Genomic DNA, 8,468 nt, shown 5'->3' with positions numbered 1-8,468 from the left:
AAGGTAGTGCTGCGACCCGGAATGAATCCGGCTTGTTCTCCAATTACTAGAGCCGGCATAAGAGGGAGAAGTCGTGATGCGAGAATTTTTGCGAGAATTTTATTGTCCAGGTTGATCAAAGAGATTGTCCTGTATGAAGCACATTCGTCTGCGGGCTTACCGGTTTTGTGCAGCACTATTATATTGGCTTCACGCATCATAGGGGGGAGGCTGCCCCGTTCAACAGATTCCTCGTAGACTTGGAGCAGGAGAGGCGCCAGGATAGCCGCGTGTGCTTTATAGAACTCTCCAGTGAGCCCGTCTGGTCCCGGCGCTTTGGAGCTCGGGAGGGATTTTATTGTGTCCAATATTTCTGTTTCGGTTATTGGTGCGTTCAGTGGTTCTCGTAGGACTGCCTCCACCCAGTACAACTCAGTGTCGTTGAGATACTCTTGTATCGAATTTGAGCTCGAGTTACCCCTGGAACTGTATAGGTTCTGATAGAAGTCCCGGAATGTATTGGCGACGTCCTCTTCTGTGTATACCAGCTGCCCGCGTGCGTCTTTGATGCATTCTACCCGGGTTGGGGTTTTGTCTATTGAGAGCAGCCGGGCTAGTATTGCACCAGGTTTCTGTCCCTCTCCGTATTGACGGATTTGGTGGGCGCGGCTGAGTAATTTTAGTTCCCTTTCGGCTGTTTCCCTGTACTTCAGGAGTTCTTTTTTCAATTCTGCTTGGAGTTGAGGGTTTGGTGCCGTAGAGGCTCTCAACTCTATCTCCTTTAGACGTCGTTCGCTGTCGGAGAGCTCTCTACGGATTAGCTTTAACATCCCGTTTTCTTTGGATAGGCATATTCCTCGAACGAAGCACTTCAGCGCTTCCCATATAGTGCTGGATGAGTCGACAGACCCTTGGTTGATCTCAATGAAGGCTATCAGTTCCTGACGTAATTCAGCTGTGAAGCCTGCATCCGAAAGTGAGCCCGGCTTGAATCTCCATCCTAGTCCGGGGACTGTTGTGCCTACTAGGGAGGCCTCGAGTGTGACCATCGAGTGATCGGAGAGAGTGCGTGGTAGGATTTGACTCGTTCCCCATGAGAACGGACAGTGGGTGGATGCCATGATATAATCAATCCGGGAGCTTGTGTTATGGACGGATGAGTAGAATGTGAAGTCTCTCGTGTTGCGGTTATGCTGTCTCCATGTGTCCGATAGATCGAACGCCTGGCATATCTCTCGGACTTGCATACTGGCTTTGGACGGGTTCCCAGTTGTGTTGTGGGATTTATCAAGTTTGGGGTCAATCGGTGTATTTAGGTCGGCTCCCCATACAATAGTTGCTGTATTGAACTTTCCAAGTTGGGACATCACCCAGTTGAAGTTGTCGGGGCCATCGGTGTTTGGAGCGTAGGAGTTCACAATCACAACTTCCCTCCCTGCGATTATCCCTCTCACCAGTAGGGCCATTCCCTCAGAGTTTTTCTGTGATTCAATTAGGCTAAAGTTGGTCTTTCTATCAATCAGGATTGCAACCCCTCTGGCATAGGACGAGTATGACGAGAAATATCTATGGCACCCCCAGGATTTGGCCCACTGAAGTTCCGTCGCTGGCAGGAGATGGGTCTCTTGGAGTATGGCAATATTGATTTTGTGTCTACGTAGATACTGGAGAATGTTCCTATTCTTCGCTGGTTGGTTACCGCCACGGATGTTCCAGGTGGCTATTTTAAATGTTGTTGCTGACATTTAGGGAGTCAGGTAGGTTCCTGTTCAGTAGGATTTGAGGGTGAGACCGGAATCTTGATCCAAGTAGGAGTTTGAAGGGCTTGTCTTCCGAGTGACTTGTGAGTCGCGGTGCTACTGCCTTGGGATGAGAGTGGGGGGAGGCCCGGGTGTGGTCGAGCAGAAAAAAGTAACCGAAGAACATCAACTTCCCTCCCTTGCGTGGGCAACCCCCAACACGCCCACGATGTGCCCACCCGTGACCATAAACTACAGCCATTGCTGTGCTTAGGGCGCTGGTTGCCGAGCCGGAGGCCGCGTGGCCCCGAAATCGATAAATATGGTGTTCTGTGGTGAGTAGTATATGGTTGCTCCGCTCTGCGGTGTCGAGAAAGGGACTCATGTCGGGTTTCTCCTCCTCCGTTCATCCCGTTGTAGATTCGGAGCATTGGCTGCAGGTCTACAACCGGCCCTGTCCAGGTATTCGGCAGCCTCCTCAGGTGTGGTGAAGAAATGCGCCCTCCCGTCATGCTGGATGCGGAGTTTGGCGGGATACAGCATGGAGTAAAGGATGTGATTATCTTGCAGTCTACGCTTAATTGACGTGAAGGAACGCCTCTGTGCTTGTACTGCCGATGAGAAATCGGGAAAAATTTGGATAGGGTCGCCGTCAAATTGGAGTTTCCCCTTTTCTCTGGCTGCTTTGAGTATTGCATCTCAGTCTTTATAGTTGAGTATCCTAGCTAAGTTCGGTACACATGCGTTCGATATGGTCTTCCATTTTAGTCTGGGTTTGTTGTTCCCGGACCCCGACAATTCTGATGTTGTTTCTCCGGGAGCGGCCCTCTAAGTCTTCATTCTTAGCGGAGACGGCTTTCAGTTGGGATTCTAGCGCGGAGACCCTGGTGGTTAGGGCCGCCGCACCATCATCGAGATCTGACACACGTTGCTCCAGGTTGTCTAATCTATCGGCATGTTGGTCGAGGCGGTGCTGGATACGATCTACTTTGGAAGACAGATTGTCCAGTTTGCTCCCCAGGTTGCCAATTCCGGCTTTCAGGTCCAGGAGAATTTCTTTAATATCGAGGCCGAGGGTCGGGTCCTCGGTGGGTTCCATGACTTTTATCGGGGATGCAGGTCTGCCGTTGGGATCTGTTTGCCTGGTGGAGGAGCTGGCCTCAAAGTTCAGTTTTTTCTGTGACTTGTCTGTTTTCCCCATTGTCTGCGCACGTCCACCTGCCCCCCCCTGGCTGTACGTGTTGCTCACTCGCTAGTGTGATGGGCCTGAGGCCTTGCGCCGACGCTGGTGATGAAGAAGCGTAGCTGCAGAGTTTAGTGTGTATGGGCAGAGTGTGCCCGGACCATGGTGAGCTTGGAGGTCCTCTGCAGCTGTAATGGCCGGGAACTGGAGCGTGGCGGAAGTGCTGCGGCGCCGCCAGATCGCAAAGGGTATGCCGTTGGGTGTCCAGGCGTGGCCACTGGGGAGTGTTTTAAGAACACACTGGGCTAGTATATTGATGTGGCACTCAGCTGTCCCACCAGTGTAGTTGGTGCTCAAGGCGTCTTTGTGGTAAGCGGCGTAAGCCTGTTCGCACTGGTTGGTTCTGTTGTATTGGTTCCGGGGGCTGGGGGCCGGGGAGTGGAAAGAATGGTGTCTGTTGTCGTGGCCCTTCTCCCAGTTTATCTTCGTGCCCCGATGGCCGGGGGGATCTTGCCTGGTCCGCCCGCAGGAAAGAGCCACCAGACGGAAGTGTCTACCGCCCGGCGGGGCCTGGGCCGAGGCGCCGCAGGGGTACCGGCGGATCCACCCGCAGGCGATACGACTGGCGCCGGCACCCGCCGCCCCACCGCCAGCTCGTGACACGCCGGGCCGGCGGGGCACCTGAATGCGCTGGATGGCGCGCGCCCGGCTGGGCTCCTACCTTCTTCTCCCGCCAGACCACGAGCCCCCGCGGGGACGGAGACCGCAGCGTCTCTATGCGCGCCAAGGGCGCGAACGTCAACCCGACTCCTCTCGGCAGGCCGCCGCCAAAGAGACTGGCGTCGCAGCGATCCGCACCGCTGGGGCACTCCTCCTCTGCCCGTCCCGGGAGGCCCGATCCGGCGGGCCGCAGCCAGTCGCCTGGAACTCCATCGATTTTGGGAGCTTCGGGGCCCGGATGGTTTCAAAATGTGCAGCACGGCGTCCGGGATTAGTGCAGTGTGCTCTGCGTTGAATTTGGGCACCACAGCAGGATGGATGTTTCAGGATATTTTCGGGGCCATGCAGAGCTCCCTAGGAAGCCGCCATCTTGCTCGGCTCGATAGCGTCCCCTTTCACGAGAAAGACTTTAACAAAAAGAAATGGCGAATAAACCCAGCCGTAACCAAAATAAAATATATTTGGTCAAGTGGGTTTATGTTTGCGGCTACTATGATAGCAAGCTGATGGCTGCATCACCATTTCCATGTTTCAAGCAGCCATGTTGCTTGTAGCCTTGTTAGAAAATGTTGCATGCATCCAAGGAAAAGCCTTTTTTCCGCAACAAAAATAGCAATTAACCTATTGACCCATTAACAACCCGGGTGTTAGACAAGTAACAGTTGTTGGAGAGGCTGTGCTTGGGCCCATCAATTCAAGACTGTCAGACTGTTGCTCAGAAGCCTGCAGCATCGACTTATTATTGGTGATTGTTTATGAAGGACATATACCAAACAACGCAAGAATGATTTCCTCTCACTAGATAGTCCCATCATTATCTCGTATTGGCTCTGGCAGGAGGGAGGGAGCCAATCAGCTCCCTCCAACATTGTGCATTAACCCACGCTCAGAAGGAGCTGCTCATTCTCCCACGCTACGGTATTTTTTTCCTCGAACCCCTATCCATGCTGTCTTCTCCCGCATGTTCAACCTTCTCACGTAGATCTGCCCACGCATACCCGAGGGCCCGCCGCCGACCGCTGCAACATTCCTCCTTACTGCCATCCCCATAGAGGGTAATCACCATTACTTCCACCTGCACTTCCACCTGCACCCAATCTTCCTCGCTTGCACCAATCTGCAACCCTAAATGCACATCATGGAACAATACCACGTTTATATAATATAATCACGGTAGGAAAGTTAGGGTAGATACCACTGCCGCCAGCCAAGTCTTAGTGTTAGGGAGAATTCTCATAAATGGCTGATTTCCCTTAACTAGTAATCCAGCAAAGCTGCTGGGGGACTGTTTAGGTAAGAGAAATCAGCCATTTATGAGAATTCTCCTTAACACCCCCAGACTAAGGGACAAGAAGATTTAATCCACTCCTGGATGAATCGCTACCGCTAGTTGGTTATAAACATCCTAGAGCGACCATCAGCATTTTGGTGGTGACATCCTGCTCTGTGCTCAATGGTAAAATCAAACCCTTGCAGGCAGATTGACCATCTCAGAAGTTTTGGGTTTTCCCCTTTCATTTGCATTAACCATCTCAAGGGTTGGTGGTCAGTTTGAATCGCAAAAGTAGATCCATACAAGTATGGTTTAAACTTCTTCAAACTCCACATAATGGCAAAACATTCACGCAGTATGGTTGCCTACCTTGTTTATGTTTCCTTCAGTTTCCTACTGATGAAGCAAATGGGGTGCTCCCTACCTTTCTCATCCAGTTGACTAAGGGCTGCACCTATACCTATATTGGAGGCATCTGTCTGCACAATGAAGGGTTGGTGATAATCAGGAGCTCTTAGGACTGGAGCTTGACGAAGGGCTTTCTTCAGACTGGAGCTTGACGAAGGGCTTTCTTCAGGCTTTCAAAAGCTTGAGTGCACTCGTCATTCAACCTAACCTTTTTAGGACATTTTGGAGAGGAGATAACATTCAAAGGAGAAGCTATGGTCCCATAGTTCTCAATTACATTCCTGTAGTACCCATTGAGACCTAGGCTATCTCTCACTTGGGTTTGATGAGTAGGGGTGGCCCAGTTTTGCACACCTTGTACTTTGCTGGACAATGGCCTTATCTCACCTCCTCCTACCTCATGACCAAGGTAGACCACTTTACTCTGACCAATTTGACATTTACTTGCCTTTATGGTCAGATGGGCCTGCTCAAGAGCCTGCAAAACATATTCCAGGTGATAAATATATTCTTTCCATTTAGGGCTGAAGACTGCTATATCATCCATGTCTGGCAGAGAGTCTCCCAGGACCCCCCTTGTTATCTGCATATTCCATGCAGAAGTCATCCATCGAATTCAGAACTTGATTAACCATCCTTTGAAATGTATCAGGTGCCTTTTTTAGTATAAATGGCATTATCTTAAACTGGTAGAGGCCTGCTGGAGTAGAAAATGCAGTTTTCCTCTTGGCATGGTCTGCTAGTGCTATTTGCCAATAGCCTGAGGTTAAGTCAAATGTACTGAGGTACTTGTCTGAACCAAGTCTATCCACCAGTTCATCTGTCCTTGGCAAAGGATGGGCATCAGTCTTAGTGACTGCATTTAGAGCTCTATAGTCCACACATAATCTCAACTCCTTGGCTCCTGCCTTTGGTACTAGAACAACTGGACTAGACCATGGACTTGTAGAGGGCTCTATAACTCCAAGATCAAGCATCTTGTTGACCTCTCCTTTGATGTGGGATCTCACATGCTCTGACATTCTGTAACCCCTGCTTTTGACAGGTAAACAGTCACCAGTGAGAATATCATGCTGGCCCCAAGGGGTCAAGCCTGCTGATAGTGAAAACAGGGAGGCAAACTGATTCAACAGAACTTTGCACTCCTCTTGTTGTTCAGAAGTCAGCTGAGAAGAGAGATTAACTCCTTCTATCTGTTCATCTAAAGGTTGGCCTCTGAGGAGGTCGGGTAGAGGTCCACTCTCCTCTTCCTCTTGAGCTGAAGCTAGAAGCAAAGCTCCTACATCCAGTCTCGAGACATAAGCCTTTAAACGGTTGGTGTGAAAGACTCTGGGAGCCTCCTTAGGTCTGCCTAAGTCCACTAAATAGTTCACCTCTCCAAGTTTGCCCACAACCTTGAAGGGTCCTATCCATTTGTCCTGCAAGGCCCTCTGCCTTGTTGGAACCATAACTAGTACAAGCTGGTCTTGAGTAAACTCAACCATGTTGGCCTTCTGGTCATGCCAATGTTTGACCACAGCCTGACCTGCTTTCAAGTTATCACTTGCTTCTGACATCATGTGTGACATTCTCCTCCGGAGATCTATCACATAGTCAGTCACTCTGACTGGCTTGGGGGAAGGATCACTCTCCAACCCCTCCTTGATCAGGGCCAATGGACCTCTGACTGGATGGCCATAGAGAAGTTCAAAGGGACTGTAACTAACTCCCTTCTGAGGAACTTCTCTATATGCAAAGAGAAGGCATGGCAGTAGAAAGTCCCACTTTTTCTTAAGGGGTTCCTCTAAAGCACCTATCATGCTCTTCATAGTATGATTAAACCTCTCTACCAGTCCATTTGTCTGTGGATGGTAGGCTGTTGAGAACTTGTAAGTGACACCACAGTTTTTCCACATGGCTTGCATGTAGTGGGACATAAAATTGGATCCCCTGTCAGATATCAATTCCTTAGGAAACCCATCTCTGGTAAAAATACCAAGTAGAGCCTTAGCCACAGCCTGAGTCGTAACAGTTCTCATAGGTATGGCTTCTGGGTATCTTGTAGCATGGTCTACTACAACCAGTATACACCTGTTCCCTGAAGATGTGGGAGGGTCAAGGGGACCGACAATGTGAATGCCCACTCTCTCAAAAGGAACTCCCACCACTGGGAGAGGCACCAGGGGTGCCACATTCTTGGCTCCACTTTCCCAGAGGTTTGGCAAGTGTGACAGCTCCTACAGAATTTGTCAACTTCTGAACCCATCTTAGGCAAGTAGAAGTAGAGAGAGAGCCTTTCCTTGGTCTTTTTGAAACTCAAGTGACCAGCCAAAGGTATCTCATGGGCTAACTGTAGGAACTGGAGTCTGTTAGCAAGGGGTATTAAAATTATTTTGCAGTCCCCAGGGATAGACTCAGTCAGTTCACTGTAGAATAGGCCATCTTCCCAGCTTAACCTGTGCTTTTCAACTTCTTGCCCATCAAGTTGGTTATCAGCTTGTTGTCAAAGACCTTCAAGAGTAGGACACTTTCTCTGTCCTTTGCTAAAGTCTGCCCAGTTGGGTCCACCTTCTGCCAGTAAGGACTGCAGCTCAGGATGTTCAACAGGGTCAAGATCTCCAACTAAGACAGTGTCTTCCTCCAGCTCTGACTCTTCAGATGCTGGTTCAACCACACAAGGTTGCACCTCACACTCTGCCTCAGCAGGTGGAGTAGTCACAGGAGTGACTTTGGACAATCGTGGTGATGTCCTGGTTGGCAGCACAGGGGTGCTGTCTGACTTTTTCCTGGAGGTCTTGGGATTCCCCTTTGCCTCTGTTTTTCTAGAAATGGCAGTGAGCAACTCCTGTGGAGTGGGAGTGATATTTTCTTCCATCATCTCCTCTGGAGAGCCTCTTCAGGTTCTCTCCCTTGATGACCTTGTGAGCTCGTGTTTCCTTTTACTGGGAGGGCTGGGGGTACTTGACACAACTCCATGGGTTTTAAGGTCATTACCCAACAGGACTCTCCCTGGCACTTCACTCTGCACACTAATAGGTATCTTGACAGTCCTGTCATTACACTGGATTAGAGTTGTTAACTGGGGAAGCATTTGCACAGGGCCTCCAGCTAACTTGGTGAGGCGTTTGGGTGCCTTAGCAACATCCTCCACCTTGAAAAATGATTCATCCACCACAGTTATGCTGGC

This window comes from Ambystoma mexicanum, chromosome 2q (genome assembly GCF_040938575.1).
Source record: "Ambystoma mexicanum isolate Mex_15411 chromosome 2q, UKY_AmexF1_1, whole genome shotgun sequence".
Taxonomy (NCBI): domain Eukaryota; kingdom Metazoa; phylum Chordata; class Amphibia; order Caudata; family Ambystomatidae; genus Ambystoma; species Ambystoma mexicanum.
The sequence above is the reverse complement of the archived record's forward strand: the minus strand, read 5'-3'. Positions refer to the sequence as shown.